An 18,552-nucleotide genomic window follows, 5' to 3' on the forward strand; every position below is an offset into this window, starting at 1 on the left:
AAGTTTATGTTCGTGCTACCTTTGAAATAAGGGTGGGCTAAACAAATGGAAAGGACAGTCTGTAATTACAGTCACTGGGGAAGCCCCCTGACTCTTAAAGTGCTTCATAATCAGACATGACTGTACCCAGCTTACTGAATGGGCAGGACAATCTCTCTGGCTTAGCCTTCTCACTGTTTCCTGCTTGCTTCCTCTCTCAGTACCTTAGATCTGAATCTGTGACATTGGCCTTGTTTCTCCTCTCTTCTTCCTTCTTTTTATCTAAACCACTCATTCACCACTCATTTACTAGATATTTGATCACCTTCGATGTGTCAGACATGTGCTAGATGCTGGGGTTACAAGTGAGTAAGGAGTCTCTGCTCTCACGGAGTCTGCAGTCTAATGAGGGACACGCCCCATGAAGTGTGATGGGTGTCATGTGAAGGGAAACCCACACTCAGGTGCTGAGTGATGGCTGAATGATGAGGCAGCCAACTCTGAGAGATGGGACACCTTACCCAAGCTCTCACAGAGGGCCAATGACAGGGCTGGAGCTAAAGAGCTCATTCGGGAGTAGAAGCCTGGCCTCTTGCCGCCACCTCCTTCCAGAGCCACACTCAGAATCTTCTCCTCTGGTTCGTTCTCATCCAGTTGCACGTGCGTCATACTCACCCTTTTCCCAAGACTGAGCTATTCCCACCTCAGTAAAATTCACATTTGTCACTAAAGCCAGATGTCCATTCCATCTCTAAGAATTGATGTGCTGATAACTTGAGCTGATAGACATATAAAAGTACTTTGAGAACTAAACCACAACACAAACCGAAGTACCAAAACTACTATCTAACATATTAATTCAATCAATGAATCAGTCAAGGGATCAATCATCAGTCAATACTAGGTTCTGTGGGGGTGGGACATGTCTTCATGTACAGTATGGCCCCATCCCTAAAGGAATTTGTGGACAAGTTGGTGGTACAGGGTTAAGGGGGGAAGAAAGTCGGCATTTATTGAGTGCTTATTGTGTAGTATGCACTGTGCTACCTGCTTTTCCTTACAGTATTTCAGATAATCCTCACAACAATCTAGGAGGTCAGAATGATCTTTCTTAATGTATGGATGGAATGCCCTCCCCCAATCCCTGTCTGTTCAAGCACAATGTAGCATAATAGCTAAAAGCCTTGGAACAGGACTCAAACTTGAATTCGTATCCAGGCAGTGTCAATTACTTTCTGTATGACTGAGCAAATTACTCAAATTCTCTGTGCTTCAGGTATAAAGTTGGGGTGATAAGAATGGTGGCAATTTTATGCTTTGTTGTAAGGATAAGGTGACCATACATGGGAAGTACTTGCCATAGTGCCCTGGTCCAGAGTAAGCACTAGATTAAAATTAGGTATTCTTATTATTATCCAGCTCCAATCCCTTTTTATCTGCAAAGCCTTCCCAGATCCCTCATCAGAATTGATCTCTTTTACTTCTGTATCATCACATCACTGTGGGCATGCCTCAGCACATTCTTATGTGTACCCGGTTATTAGTGTCTGGCACGGAAAAAACATTCAATAAATGAGGATAGTTGGATGAATGGATGTTTCTGTCTCCTAGAACTCTATCCCATGCTCATAGAAGGCAGGTAGTATTGTGTTTCTTGCTATAAGGCAGACTAAACACCCGGATAGCCTAAATAAAATACAATAAATATACTTCGAATGCATGGCCAAACTCTCATGTGAATTAGGGAAATCCTCATAGACACACACAAACATAGACACACATAAAGAGGGGCTGGAATTTAGAGTGGTAAACTGCCACTGAAACTCTGCTACTCTGGGAAGTCTATCTCAGTGACTTTGGGGTTTGGTTTCAGGGGCATTACGGAGGACAGGAGACAAGGCTTAATGCCCTCAAAAGACGGTGAGTTGGAACTGAGACTTCTCATAAAAGTGAGACTCACAAGGGATACTACTCAATGAAATGGTAGACTAGAAAAAAAATCCTATCTGCAGTGAAGAAAAACAAGAAAATATCTATCTTGGCCTGTGCTCATAAGATGTTAAAATCACAAACTTCCCATCTCACAGGTTTAGGGTTTGAATTTATATTATCTATATGGTCTGGGAACTGCAGCTGAAAATTAGTTTAAATTGGTCCCAGATTGGTAACATCTCAGAGCACCTGGCATCTTCACTGGAGGGATAGTCACCCAGGTCTCCTCACTGGAGTCTAACAGATAAAGCCCCACTGAACATGAGATCACAATCTAAAATTACAAACAACACTAGGACACAAGCTACCATGAATGAAACCTAGTAGAAACTACAGAACTAGACATTAGAACAGTTATCATATATGAAATATAAATTGCTTAAAATGTTTGAAGAAATAAAAAGGGGAAACAAAAACATGAAAAAGAATAAATAAAATCTAAAAAGATCTGGCAGAATTGAGAAAGAACCAAAATACTACTTCTGGAAATAAAAAATACATAATTATTAAAATTAGAAACATGGTGAATAAATAAAAGTAGAGCAGATACAGGTAAAAAGAGTTAGGGAACTGGAAGATATATCTGAAGAATTTGCTCAGGATACAGCAAAAAAAAAAAAAAAAAAGGCGAAGAAATGGGAAACATAAGATATTGAAGGGGTCAAGAAGAAAAAAATAGAATATGAGAAAGGCAGCATTTAGATAAAATGGCTAAAAAGTTTCCAGAGTTAAGGGTAAGAAATAGGACTTGCTTAGTCTTTGAATCTAAAGCACTTTGGCAAGTGCCTGGAATATAATAGATGCCCAGTAAATGTTTGTTGAGTTGAATTGACACATGTGCTGTAAAACTTGCTTATCCATTACTTCATACACCTATTTATTTTAAAAATATTCACCAAAGATACAGTTGTGAACAAAACAGACAAAATCCTTGTCTTCATTGAACTTATGTTCTGGATGAAGAAGACAAATAATAAATAAGTGAACACATTAATATTCAAGATATTTTTACATTGTAAGAAATGCTATGAAGGAAGTAAAAGGGTCATTTAACAGAAAGATTGGGAATAGGATATCACTGAAGAAGCGAGAGCTCAATGATAAGAAGTCAAGTGAAAACATTACAAGTGAAGGATACAGCAAGTGCAAAGGCCTTGAGTGAGAAATAACTTGGCATTTTTGAGGAAGAGAAGTCAGTGTGTCTAGAGCTCAGTGAGAAGTGGTCTGGGATGGGATCTGAGAGGTGGGCAGGAGCAATAGGATTTTTTCCCCCCTGAGAGCATCAGGAAGTCATTGGAAGTTAAGTTTTAAGCACACGAGTGATGTGTTCTGTCACCCTGAATACTGGTGTGGTAATAGATTGTAGTGGTAGCAAGAATGGAAAGCAGGGATCCCCGTTAGTGATTTTAGTCATTCAGGCAAGAGATGACAGCAGCTTGGACTAGCTTGCTGGCCGTGAGTATGGAGAAAAGTGGAGGGATTTAGATATATTTTGGAAGTAGAAACAGGGTATTTGGAGTAGATATAACAGGTGAAGGAAAGGGGAGGTGGGATCAAGCATGATTCCTAAGTTTTGGGATTGAGCTGCTGGGTGAATAGCGGTGCCATTTTCCAGACGGAGAAGAGTAGAAGAGTAGCACTGGGCAGGTGTGAGGTGGGAACACGAAGCAGGAGTTCTGTTTTGCACATGTTAAGCTTGAGATTACTGTTAGACATTTAAGCAGATAGATGTACATGAGAATATGGAGGAGCTCAGGAAAATGAGCCCCAAGCCAAGGAATGTTCCTATTTTGAGGCTTATGTTTCCTTCAGGATCTTCCTATAATGTAGGCTCGGACAGGGGTACATGTAGGGGACTGACCACTTCTAGCTACAGACTCTGTTGGAATAGGGTCGATGTAGCTCTGGAGTTCAGGAGACTCTTCCTGGCCCATTGCCCAACTCAGCAGTGGAGCCTACAGTCTTCCAGGCCCACCTAACCCTCATGCTTTGGTAGCTGCTGTAGTTTTAAGCCAATGTGCTTTTTGAGGGAATGCCAAAAGACTGAGTACAGAACTCAGTGACAAACTCAGGCGGTTCTTATGTGGGGAAGGGTGGAGAAGTCATCATATAATCTGGCTCCCACCAGCTCCCGCCCACTACCTCAGAGCATTGTATCTCAGAGATCCAAAGGAGTAGAGTGTCAAGAACATGACGCATTCGAGATACAAAGGAAAAGGAGAACCCAGCACGAGGTAATGACCAGAAAATGCCATAGCCCATTACATAAGCGAAAGTGAAACCTCCGAGGAACAAATAAACAAAGGGTATCATATTGATATCAAAATACAAGAAGCTCACTCTGTGGTTGCTGACATACATCACTGTGGAAATAAACTCATGTCCAAAGTGACTACGGTTAAACTTGGAACCACATGACAGGAGCTTTAGGAAGTTCCAAAATAATCAAGGATAATTTGAACAAAGTAGATTTCTTCCCCAGGCTTATGGCTTTGGGAGAAAGGACAAGCATCCCTCTCTGGAGAGGAGGGACCACAATTCAAGGGGACTAAGTGACTCAAGGTAGTTCATATGAAAGAAGGAAACTACCACTGCCTTGGAAAAGGACTGTAAGTTGACTGACATTAGTCAGGATTCAGCTCGCAAACCCATGAGACTGTAGTAGAATACTTTTCTTCTCAGCTACATATGTATTCATACTTGCTAAGAAATTTTTCTCCTTTCATTTCTCAGGAAAACCAAGACTGTCACTTGATCCTATACCTGATCATGTCACTCTGCCAACTAGGAAACTCAGAGCCAAACTGTGGCCCACCCTTAACTTATAAGTACATAAAACTTTAGGTAATATGTAGCTTGTGTGACCACCTCATTGTTGGCTTAATTTTGTTTTTATACCCTTATTTTTTCTTTCATCCCCCATTTTATGATTTTTAAAAAACCAGTATATTTAACATACCAGGTGTTTTGGAATGAAGTAGAATACAAGAAATAAACTTTCTGCCCAAACAGGCAGCATGAAAAACAGGTACCTGGTGGTGTTATGATGTCTCAATGAACCAAACAGGTTCTAACTGCTGTCTGTTAGACATTAGGTAGACAGGAATCTTGCTGCAGCTAGAACACGGTGGCACATTAAACGTTCATGAACAAAAGAGGAGGTATTCAAGGTAAGATGGGCAGAGCCAATAAAAACAATCAGCTATGCAATTCCAACTCCTTTAGGGGTTGATTTCCACCCAGCCTGGGAAAGGCTTCCAGGAGGAACTCCTTTGGCCTGCCTAGGTGGTTCTCTTATAGAAACTTGGTTGTACCCTGGGCATGGCTAGTCCCTCAGCTTCCACCTACTGGGATCGACCAGACTCTTGCCCAGACAAGTGGGTCAGAACCCACCCTTGACCTCTGGAAAGGTTACTTTGCCTGCTATCTGATTATTTATTCACATTTTAGTAGTTTTATTCCTTTTTTCTGTTTTTAAAAAATTACAAAAGTAATTCAATTTTTTAAATCACAAAAGTAATACAAAGGCAATAAAAATTCAAATAATACCAAAATATGTAAAATATAAAATCAAACCTCCCCTTCTTTTCCTCTCTTCTCCCATTCCAACGCTCCTCCCCATTCATCAAAAGTAACCACCAATAACTATAGTATGAATACGTCTGGATCTTTTCTATACACATTCAGACATATTTACATACACATACATGTGCTTATAAAGTCTGTGTATAGCTTTATTTTTTTAAAAATAATTTTTCTACTCACATTACTCTGTAACTTGCTTTTTGCAGTCAGTAAAACATTGTGGACTCTACTTCTGTTACAGACATATCAACCACATTCTTTATAATGGCTACTGAATGAATCATGAAACTATACCATAATGTATTCAGCTTATTAGGGGACAATTAGGTTGTTTCTAATATTTTGGTAGGACAAATTAATGCTGCATCGAACATTCTTACACCTGTAACCTTTTCCTTTTTTTATTTCTAAGAGCAGAACCGCTGGGTCAAAGGGTATGCATATGTATTGAATTTTGATGGGCACTGCCAAACTGCCTTCCAGAAAGACTGGCCAATTTACACCAATTTACACTTCTACCAACTATAAAAGGGTGGCCTTTGTTCACATTCTCATCAACAATGGATATTGCCGTTTTTTTTTTTTTTTTTTTTTAATTTTGGCAGAACTGATTGGCAAGAGCATGGTAATTATTTTAGTTTGTATTTTCCTGATCAGTAGTAAGCGTGATCATTTTTAGTCTTTTGCTATGGCCACAATGAAAGACAAAGCTGAAGGAGAGGTTTTGATTCATTTCTTTTAGATACAGATGACCAATCCAAACAGTGATATTTTCAGCTACTGATCTCTAAGAAGATCCACGTTTGAATGTTATACATTTCCATGTTAGGAAAGTCAGTCATAATTGAACTCCCAAGGTCAAATTGCACATGATGTTTATTCTAGGATTCACATAATGGTTTTGGCCCAAAACAATTAAAAGATGTCAGAACTATATTCTGATAATATTCCCTTGTATCAACACTATCATACTAGCATTAACAAGTAACAGAAACAACTCTGACCAAGTTATGGATAATAAGTTCATTCTACAACGGTTGGGAGCCCATGATTGGGCGAATTAATGGGATGACTGGCTCCCAGGAACCACCATGGTGGTCTCATAGCAGGCACGGTATGGCTGGGAGGTCACCTCCACACAGCAAATGTTTTTTTTCTTTTTTAATTTTATTTATTTATTTATTTATGGCTGTGTTGGGTCTTCGTTTCTGTGAGAGGGTTTTCTCTAGTTGCGGCAAGCGGGGGCCACTCTTCATCGCCGTACGCGGGCCTCTCACTATTGTGGCGTCTCTTGTTGCGGAGCACAGGCTCCAGACGCGCAGGCTCAGTAATTGTGGCTCACGGGCCCAGCCGCTCCGCGGCATGTGGGATCTTCCCAGACCAGGGCTCGAACCCGTGTCCCCTGCATTGGCAGGCAGACTCTCAACCACTGCGCCACCAGGGAAGCCCCACAGCAAATGTTTTAAGTTTCTTGATCTCTGTGCTCAAGAATCTACTTCTAGGGAGAAAGCATCTATTGGCTTAACTTGGGCCCCAAGAGAAGGCAGGCTCTTAATTACAGTCCCAACAGACTGAATCCAACAGGAAGAGATCCTTCAGAAGGAAATTGGGGTATTGTTAGGAAGTGAAGTGGATGCTAGTCAGCCAAAAACAAAACAAAACAAAGAAAACTATCCCCTACACTAATCTTTCCAACTGCCATTTCTCCTCTTTACCTTGTAAACCTTTCAGTTGCCACAGTCATCACAGACAATCTGACAGACAGCATAGCAAGCTGCTCTCACATCCAGAATGGGGACCTCATGGGGCAGAATAACAAAGACCATCTTATTCCTTGTATTTTGTGCTATGCTTGCTCAAGTACTTTCTACTATTCTGGCCCTGGGATCAAAACGCTTAAGTCTTAGAATAAGAACCATTTTCCTGAGAGGTTATAATATTGGCTTTTTCTCACTCTCCATTCTCCTTGGTTATCCTTGAATTGCATAGAAATTCTGTGTATTCATTAATTCATTCATTCACCCATGTAACTACTATTTATAGAAAGCAACCTTGTGCTAGACATTGTTCTAGGTGCTGAGGGAACAGCAATGAAATGGAAAGACAAGGTCTCTGTCCTGGTAACAGATGAGATTGGAAGGAGTAAGCAAGGTTGGAATTTGGACTTTGGGTTTTACCTGAAAAGCAATAGAAAGCTATTCCAAGGTTTTGGGCAGGTAAGAAATATGATCAGATTATATTTTAGATACATTGTTTGAATTGGCATGTAGAGAATGGACTACAAGGCGATAAGAACAGAGGCCAAGAGACCAGTCAGAGGACCAATGTAGTAGCTGGATGAGAAAAGATGTTAACCTGGACTAGTTTGGTGGCCAAAGAGAGAAAGAGATGTGGACAGAATAAAGAGATATTTAGGAGGTAGAATGAACAGGATCCTGTAGGTGGTGGGAGTGTTAGAGAAAAGGAAAGAGTCAGAGATAACTCTGACATTTCTGGCATAAGCAACTGGTTGAATAGCGACAACAATGGGTAACCCAGGAGGAGCTGGTTAGAGGCAAGTGGAGTAAAGGATGAATTAGCCGTGGGTCACACTGAGTACATGTGTGACTATCGTGTCAAGTAAGCAGTTAGGTCGGGTCTGAAGGTCAGGAGAGAGATTCAGAATGTGGAGTTATTGGTGGTCACTAAGCCAAGGAGTTAGAAGACAGTGTCCAAGGAGAGGATGTAGACTGAACAGATGGGTCACCTACGTTGAACTCATACCTTCAATAAAGGAACTCTGGAATAGTTTGCATCAGGAACTGTAACTTCTATATTCTGTGGCGCCCCACATTAATTCTTCTCTGCTACAGTTTTCTACAGTCTCCAATACCAGCCGGCCCCTTCATTTAAGGAGGTTAATAACTTAAGCAACATTAATGGTGGACCCACCATTTGGCCCAGACCGTAGAAAGATTCTCAGCTAGTTCTGTTCAGTTCCATCTTGTTTGGAGGGAGACGTGTTCCTCGTCATGCCCACATCCTCACACAAATTATCCAGGTAAGTCTGCCACCTTTGGTTCAAGGGCTTACAGGTTTCCGGGGCCACTGGACACAGGGCTACACAGGCTATGGGTTGGTGTTGGTGGGATGCTGGGGTCTACCCTTGAGGATATCCCAGCCCCGAGTCCCTTCTACTCTGTTCCTTGGTCTTCATGGCAAATTTGAGGATCCTCTTCCCTTCAGACAGTCCTCTCTGGTGCCACTTGCCCCACTCGTCTCCCTTCCTCACACCAGGGTTAGGATATCTAGTCATTAAATACGGAAAGACTGTACATTCAGTGGATCCTTTGGGTCTTTGTTTCTATTTCCATCTGAAGTGCCCTTAGGTACCACGGAGAGAGAAGGGGAAGGAAATACACAGGAAGCCCATTAATTGTCTGAGAATGCTGCCACACTTCCAGATGACAGGTTCACCTACTAATGTTTCAGGAATCAGCTAAGCTTCTGAAGTTCTTAATACTGCCAGGAGTAACTCAGAAGGCTGGGAATACGGGTGGAAACATCAGACACGCAAGCTGTTGAAAACCACAGTTTTGGTAAATATATGCACCGTTGTAAAAAACGTATTTGCAAAAATCTAGGTGTTTCCAGTCCAGCCCTCCCTATTAATCAAAGGATTTTCTTGAGCTCCATGGCCCAGTCTGTGATCCCAGTTCTGACCACTGCTGCCCATGCAAGTCTCAATGAATTCCTCTCAGAGCCGCCAGACTCCCTTGGCTGGCGACTTGTTCCTCTTGGGACAGTGTTTTCCTGAGCAGAGCAGCCCGGTCCCCAGCTGTGCAGGGCCCTCTCTCCGGTAAGAGGAAACCCTTTCAGCTTAGTCCATTAACACAAACATTCAAAAGCAAACATTCAAGAGCCACAGATCGTGTTCACATAAATAAAATAGGATTGAGAAAAGCTTCACCCCAAGAAACCAAAGGGGTGTTTAAAAAACTGCCCCTCTGCCGTCCAAGTAGGCAGGCAGCAAAGCCACAGCGATTCCAAAGGCTTGTGTGCTTGGTAGAGCTGGGTGGCTGAGGCCACAGGCCTTTGAAGAGGAAATGCCATCCCTGGGACAGGCAGGCAGCCAGCCCGAGTCCTGAAAGTACCAGAGAGAAGCAGAAAGCAGTGAAAGGGAAGGGGGAGCACAGCTGGGAAGTGAAAAATGGGAGGAAGGTGCAGGGAAAATAAATGGGGAGATTCTTCCCAACTGTGCTCCCCACACCCAGACCAAAGAGTCACTAGACAGAGCAATTCACTGTGCCCCTGAGATGGAGCTGAGGCGTGGAGAGTCCTGGGCAGCGGGCACAGCTCAGAGTGACTAAGGCTCCGAGGAGGGGTGTGTGTCCTCGCCGAGGGGTGGAGATGGGTGGTGGTGTCTGGGCTGAGAGATGCCTTTACTTTGAAAGCTTCGGAGGAAATTAACTTTACAAGGTGCCTCCCTGTCTCCCAGAGTTATTAAAAGAAAGGAGGGAGCAAAGAAGAAATGGAAAAATGGTAATACCTCAGGAAGGGCTGAGTGATCCCAAATGAAGGAAATGGGAGGCAGATTAAGTGATGAATGTGCAACCTCCCCTCAGGGAGGAAGAGCTCCGAGTGTGACCTTGTGCAAATGGGGAAAAACACACACACACACAAAGCACAACAACCAGTGTGGCCAAGGACAAAACACACAGAAACACATACATACACCCTCTGAATATCTAGGATGAATGACTAATTAAATATCCTAAGAACTGCCAAGTAAAAAGTCTGTTGGTACTTCTGTCTCAACAGGGCAGCACTGAATGCTAAAGGAACGGCAGCGAGTAAGAGACGTGCTGTAAATCATGGGGTCCCGAGAAGGTACAAATCTGGGAGCCTTTGCGAGTCCTAACAATGGGGGCCATAGATGGATATCTAGAAATCAATTGCTCTTCTGGTGACGAAGAGAAAAAAAAAAGCACTAGATCTAAACACTCTGCAAAAAAAAAAAAAAAAAAAAAGCACAGCCAACTGAAGCCATCCATTTCACAGGGTAGGAAGCCAGGTGTCTTCCTATATGTTAAAAATCTCGGATTTAAATTCTTAAAACCCTCCTGTCTGACAATAATCCTCAGATCAGATGAGGCCACCCTCGCCCAACTCTGGCAAGCCCTGTCAGTATTTGAAAGCGCCATCCCTAGAAGCTTGTGCCTGCCCAGACACGTGCACCACAACTGCCTTACATTCAAAGCTGTGTTCAGGTGGGATAGCAAATCGCAGGGTTGGGAAGAATACAGCGGGAGACAAACAGCTCCCTTACGGCACCTCTTCGGTCTCTTCACTTCTACGCCCTCTAGTCCCCCAAGCCCCTTTGGATGGCAAAGCTGGGACCTTCCCTAAGCCCCTTTGGATGGCAAAGCTGGGACCTTAACGCCTCTGCAGGTGACTCAGAGTGAGTGGCCTCCTAGTGGAGGGGCACCTTTGTGCTTCCAGACAGTGCTGAGTTTGCCTGGTGGTGCAGGAAACATCTCCAGCTGGTTTCTGCAGGCTCCTTCATCAAAGCTGCTCTCTGGGGGCTTCCCTGGTGGCGCAGTGGTTGACAGTCTGCCTGCCAATGCAGGGGACACGGGTTCGAGCCCTGGTCTGGGAAGATCCCACATGCCGCGGAGCAACTAGGCCCGTGAGCCACAACTACTGAGCCTGCGCGTCTGGAACCCGTGCTCCGCAACAAGAGAGGCCGCGATAGTGAGAGGCCCGCGCACCGCGATGAAGAGTGGCCCCCGCTCACCGCAACTAGAGAAAGCCCTGGCGCAGAAACAAAGACCCAACACGGCCAAAAATTAATTAATTAATTAATTTAAAAAAAAAAAGAATAAAGAATAAATTTAAAAAAAATGTTTAAAAAAAAAAAGCTGCTCTCTGAACTTCTCTACAGGGGAAGCCCTTGGAGGCTTAGGAGTTTTCTTTACCAATTTAACAGAGTATCCTGACTGAATTACTTCAGGACAGACGGTGACCAACCAAAGTACACGAGGTCATGATGCACAGCTCCAGTCTCCATGGGCTAATTTTTATTTTCAACTTTCCTAATTATTTTGTGTGTGTATCAATAGACTTAGAAACAATCAGCCACAGCATATTGAGTGTTTACCAGGTGCTAGATGCTTTATATATACTACTTTATGTAATTTTTAGCCTGAGACAGGCACCATATTATTTCCTGGGTTAATTGAGAGTCAGAGAGGATGTACAGCTTGCAAGAGGATATATGACTAGAAAATCAGAGTCAGGATTTGAACTCAGTTCTATTTCACTCACAAACATGTTCCTTCAATCCGTATACTGGATTGGCTCCTGGGACCAAAGACGGATTTACTTCTGCAGCAGGGAGAAATTGGTACGAAATCCCATGCTGAGCTAAACCTTTAACTAGTATAACTCGATGTTCTGTCTCTGACATCGACCAGCAGGAACATCAGAGAGGCAAGGTTAGGACACTGTATTTAAAAAGTTGAATAATTTCCTAAATATCTCCTAATCTCTCATTGACATATGTTGAGCCCATTAATATTTTCAGTCTACATCAATCTCTTGAATACTAGGTTCCATATGTTTATTATTTTCTACATTTGTTACATTTTTATGTATCCTGAAATTACTTTTACGTTTCAAGGGACACCCTCGCTCTCTATTACTCCTGCATTTAATAAATTGGTTGATGGAATCAAGATCCAAAACAAAAACAAACAAAAACCCTCAACAGACTGAAATGAAAGAATGAAAATAAGTAAGAATAAATGACAAGTCATGAACTGAGGTTCAGTTAGTCAGCCAACTGACTACAGAATGATGGTGAAAAAAGATGGATGCTGTCACTCAATGGTCAGCCATAGATGTGGTGATCTCAGCCTGCCCAAACAGAAACATAGGGTCTAGGACAAAGGGTGGGAGAGCTCTAGTTTAGTCTACACTGTATATATATTAAGGCATGTTCTAGACACACAGCTTTAATAGCAACAAATCAAAAAAGAATGATGAGAATGATGAGAAAACCACATTTCATGAAAAGAGACCTGGGTGTGTGTGTGTGTTGAGAGAGAAGTGGAATTAACTGTCTTGAAACATTTGAAGTTGGCGGAGCGGCTTCAGAGGGAAGAGCTGGAACCAAACGGAAAGCAATTTCAAGCGGCTCAGTGTAAGGGAGAATTTTCTATCAGAACTGCCAAAACAGAATGCGCTGCCTCAAATGGTGATAAGCCTTCCATCCTTGGAGATATTCAAAAAGAGGCTGGATGACCACTTGTGAGAGATGCTTTGGAGGGAATTTTGACATTGGAGGTGGGTGAGGCCGGGGAGGTGATTCCATGACCTCTAGGCTCCCTTCCAGTTATGATTCCCTATTTAATATCTCTCACCCTTCATTCACCATCTGGGCAATCCCTAAAAAAGCCAGTAATCTCTCAAAGCTTCAATTTCCCCTTTGGTAAAAGCATTACATAAAACCTGTGAAATCACAAGTTTAATGTGAAAAATGCTAGTTATATTTTACAAGGATTCATAATTACATATTTTTTTAAATAAAAAATATTCATGAATCACATAAAAATCCCCTTGCTTAACCCCCTGAGTCACCTTTGGAGGCCCTGGACTAGTTGATCTCTATGATCCTTTTGGTTCTGAGATCCTAAGATTCTGTGGTTCTGTGGATTTCAATCATATACTTCGAAGGTCGTGACACACAGGGGAAAGCTGTTTGGAAAGATGACAAGACCACTAAAAGGAGATGCTCATTTGAATTTCCTCACATTCTCTACTCTATGTCACTTGGGAAATTTTGTCATTGCTGCAAATGCGGGAAAAGCCCTACAGAATGACTGCAAAATGAAAGCAAAATGTTTTAACTAGGATCCGTCTCTCAGCTCTGCTTCTAGCTTGATTCTCAGGCTCGTTCCCCTGGTGGCACCAAAAATGGTCACAGCAGCTCTAAAGCTCACATCCCCACATGAGTTAGCCCAGTGAGGAAGAGAGATGGAGTTCTATCATTCCTAGCAAAAATCGGAGGCTCCCTCTAGTACGGATTTCCATGCCCATTCTTGAACCAATGACTGTGGCTGAGATGGTAGAATGGGGAGGGGGGCATCAATCCCAACTAGACCATACAGCTGAGGATGTGGGGAAGTGGCTCTCAAAGGAAATGTGGAGTACCACACAGAAGGACTCAGCAACATTGGCTAGTCCAGCCTTTGGCTGCCTAACATCAACCCACAGGTTCCACACATACAGGTCACATTCCTTCCCTAAAGGGACTTCATGTGAAATCTTTTTATTACTAAATCTAGATCCAAGTCCAGTATTTCATGTCAGTGTGCAAATTATGTCAAGTGACTCTTCATGGTTCAGTGATCTGTGGGTAAATAATAAGTTCAGCCACACCTTATATATAATAGGAGAGAGAAAACAAAACTGCAATAAAAATTCCAAATTGCAAAGGGGAGAATGTAGAACATCCAGTGGCTATCAGTCCTCACACATATTACAATCTTTTTGGACAGAAATGGCAGACTCCTTTATCTTGCAGTGAAGTGGAGGTCTGGGGCTGCCTCAGTTTCACTCTCCACGAGGATCCCCCTTGTCTATTATTTCTGTGCAAGAACCTCTTCATAGGACAGGACAGCTTTAAATGCCGTTACTCTTTGGTATAAATGGGAATGAATATTTGGTGGAGGAAGGGGTCCCAAGGACTGCTTTCAGGGTTGGGCAATCGTGGAGTATTTTCCTCAGAGTTGAAGGCTCCTCTGTAGTATAAATCCCTCATGACTTCAGTTGGCTCCCATCTATGTGCTTCTGGTTGTGATGGTTAATTTTATGTATCAACTTGACTGGGCCACGGGGTACCCAGATATTTGGTAAAACATTATTCTGGATGTTTCTGTAAGGATATTTTGGAATGAGATTAACATTTAAATCAGAAGACTAAGTAAAGCAGACTGCTCTCCCTAATGTGGGTGGGCCTCATCCAATCAGTTGAAGGCCTGAATAGAACCAAATGGCTGACCATCCCCTGAGTAAGAGAGAATTCCTCTTGCTTGACCACCTTTGAACTGGGACATTCCTTCAGACTCAAACTGAAACACCTGCTCTTCTGGGTCTTAGCTCGAGCACTCACCCTGCAGATCTTGGGACTTGCCAGACTCCATCATCACATGAGCCAATTCCTGATAAATCTATTTCTCTCTCTACATGTATACCTTCTATTGGTTCTGTTTTCCTGGAGAACGCTGATAATACACTGGTCAATTCCATGGGTTAGTAATAAAAGTAGAGATCTAGCTGATTGATACCTTCATTTAGAACACAGGTTTGGGAAGGCTGTAAATTAATGGCTTCTGCATCTATATTGGCCTCTTTTTGGGGACAATACAATGCAATGACCTGGAGAAGGGAGGAACAGCTACTCTCCCTTTGCTGGAAAGCTGCACACCAGCTGCATCTTTTCAAGAGGCATGGATGTCCCTTTTGACAGGTTGGTGGGGTTCGGTATAACAAGAGGATTCTAGAAGAGGCCTGGGAGATCACACTTATTCTAGGTCATAATTTTTCTTTATTGTACTTTTCCCTTCTTCCTTCTTTTGCTCAAACTAACTTAACTTTATGCAGGAATCTGGCTTTTCCATTCCGTCAAGGATCCAGACGGCTGCACTCAGTTGATTTGGATTGCAGGTCACAGGCAGAAACTGTTTCTTGTAGCAAAGCCCTATTTCATTCCTTCTTGTTTTTAGAGGCATAAGCTTCAAAGAAAACCTCTCTTTCTTGTAAAAATTTACGAAGGCTTCAACCTGTAACCAATACGTTCCTAAAACCTAAACTTTCTGTCCAAGTCCCTTAATGCTGCAGCCCAGGGAGACATATGGGTTGAAGATCCCAATATACATTAGCCAATGGAGTAACCCACTGTTACAGTACCACAAGATAAGAATTGCCAATGACCAGCTGTGTTAAAGACTGTTACTTGTCCCAGTACCCATTTAATCCTCCTCCTTAGTAAGAAGAGCCACAATTTTTAATTAGGCACATTGCCAACCTGAATAAAGACTTCTTCCCATTCCCTTGAAAGCAGATGTGGCTACATGGCCAAGTTCTGCATATGGGATGTCAACAGAAGTGCTGTGTGCAACTTCCAGAAACTGTCCTTAAAGGGCCAGTTAAGATTATTTTTCCTTTTACAGACCAATCTAATCCTTACTAACACCCTAGCCTAGGATACAGAGGGTTTCCTATCTTGATTCATCCAATTTTATAATCCAGGGGCTGTAACTTGCCACCCTTCATTTCCTGGTATCAAATTCTGACATAGTTGACAGAAAATCTAACTTACACAAACTTGATTAAGGAAAAAAAAAAAAAAAAAAAGGAACGTATTGGCTAATATAACTGAACACTCCACAGGGATAGATGCGCTTGGCTTAATCTAAACCCAATCAGCCTCCTCTGAGTTGTCACCAGTCTCAGGCAGGCTCCCCTTACAGTAGCAAAACAGGCTAACCCGCTTTTAACCTTACATCTTTATAGCAGGACAGAGTCTATCTGCCTGTTCTGTAGGTCCCTCAGATTGTACCAGTTTAGGTCACCTGCACAGTTCTGATCCAAACACAAGATCACAGGAGTGGGATACTCTGATCTGTTGAGCCTGATGAAAACCCACCCAGGAGCTAGGGTTGGGCTTAATCCCATCCAAACCAGATGGCTGTGAACAGGAAGGAGCTGGTAGTTTCCCAAAGGAACTCAAGTAGGGTTACAAGAAGGGGGATGCATGTTGAGTAGCAAACAGCAGATTTTTACCATACCCTTCAATATAAATTATATTTGTACCATCACTTGGCCTAAGCTTTACAGATTCATTACTACCCTTTGGAGAAATACTAAACAAGACTATAGGAGATTACAAAATATTATAAAGTACTTTTGGGTAGACTAAGCTACAGGATTTCAAATAAAGTATTTTTTGATGGGCTAAGAAATAACTTGCTTTCCTTCTCACTTCTAAGGGGCACACACGTTTGGTAGGGGAAAGGAGGATTTGATTGCTTAGGGAAAAAAAAAAAATCAAACCAAACCTCACAACTCGTCTCCTTGGCATTTAGGAAAGTGAGAAAGAACAGCTGGATCATGCTCTCCCTTAGACTGTCCACACACAGGTCAGCCACAAACAGTAGCTTCCTTCTTACAGAGTTGCATGAATTCATTACCTGGAAGACTGGATGCCTGCTCTCAACTTGGCTTTCCTGGCCACCTCAAGTTTTCCATTTCCAATGCACAGCAGTTTTGTTTGTGAGGGTCCAAATGCGGCAGAAACTATTCACAAGCTTCTAAGCTGCACTTGCTGTGTAGGCCAAGGGTGTTGGCTGAACAACTGACCAACCTTTCCAGGAGAGATCTGAAGCAGGTAATTTGAAAAAACACCTTCCAATCTGTCAGGAGCATGGAAAAAGTTGCTGTCTCTTCTATGTTGGTGGAAGCTCCAAAGCACAGCATCACAGCATCTGGTTAACCAACCACTGGAACTTCAAAACACAGAGATCAAACTCTAGTCTTTTTCTTTAGGAACACAGAGGAGCAGTCAAGAGTAGGACCACAGAGCTCTAGGAAAAATAAGACTGTCTTAGCACCACAGATTCATACCATATGGACTTAAACTAGAATCAACTGTTCAAGGAGCCAAAAGAAATCATGATACCAAGAGGTGATGTGTAACAATCTCTCCTCACAGTAAAAATAACCTAGAGTGCTTAGCAGAAACCTGGGAGAAGGAAAACCTTTCTGAAATAAAGTGAAACCATTATTTGATAGTCCCTGCATTAGCTACACCTGAGAGGGATGGAAATTTCCCTTTTAAAAATCACGAGGCTTAGTTTACGTCTCCTTGATTATACAGTTCAGAGCACCTGCTTCCATGAAATTAAGAATTAAGACTCACATTTCACTGTTTACAATGCCTTTCGTTTGTCTTTTCATGGATTTTCTCCAACCATCCCATTTCCACTTCTGAAGCCATTCCCAAGATTTCCAACAGGTCCTCCTGAGATTATACTTCCTCTCCCATGATCGTCCTAGCTCCCCTGAGCCTGTCCTGTCCAGAGGCAATGCCCGGCAGCTCTCAGTTGGATTCACCACTGTACCAAGCACGTTCCTTCCGCAGCTCAACGTAAGGTCGACTCGACAATCATTGACAGCTATCTTTGTGTCCTTATGTCCTTTCCACGTGGGTCCCCTTCACAATATAGTCCTGGACAGTCATGTTCCCTGAGGTCTGCTGTAACAGCTTTGAGCAGTGTTCAACTTAGCAGCGCACAATTCATAATGGACAATGAAACAGACTTGATGCTATTAGGTTGGAATCCACTGAAAGAAACTGGTGCTAGCATTAACAGCTGGTTTCAAAGTAACCGAAGTGACTGAAGTTTTTATACCCAAACCAGCAAAATATGTGAGTAACATGGCTGAAAGACTCAAGAGAAGAACTAAACACGCTAGAAGAAACAGCCTGCTGTCCATCAACAAAGAGAGAAACCTCCAAGAAAAGCGGTTTCACAAACCATGAAAAAACTGTCCTACTTTTTCAAAAAATTCATTAAAGTAGCCGATTAAAATAATTATCCATTTTTAAGTGGCAGTAAACTGTAATATTCTCTCTAAATTATCATGAAACATAGTATGACTTCAGGATGGCTTGGTGACCTGGGCAGAGCCCACCTAGGAGGCCAATTAGCCTAATGGTTAAGGACATGACCTCTGAAGCCCACCTGCCGTGGTTTAAATCATGGCTTGCCTAGTTACTTACATGTGACCCATCTGGTTTGGACCTTAATTTCCTTTCCCACATAAAATGGGGATGACGGTACTGTATTTTATTGACTCTAGAGCTCACATTTTAACATTCTTGATATCTTTAGGGCCTTAAAAAGGCTGGTGGCCAGGCCACAGTCATGATGTACCTGTCATTCATTGCTT

This window comes from Balaenoptera ricei, chromosome 1 (assembly GCF_028023285.1).
Source record: "Balaenoptera ricei isolate mBalRic1 chromosome 1, mBalRic1.hap2, whole genome shotgun sequence".
NCBI classification, from domain to species: Eukaryota; Metazoa; Chordata; class Mammalia; order Artiodactyla; family Balaenopteridae; genus Balaenoptera; species Balaenoptera ricei.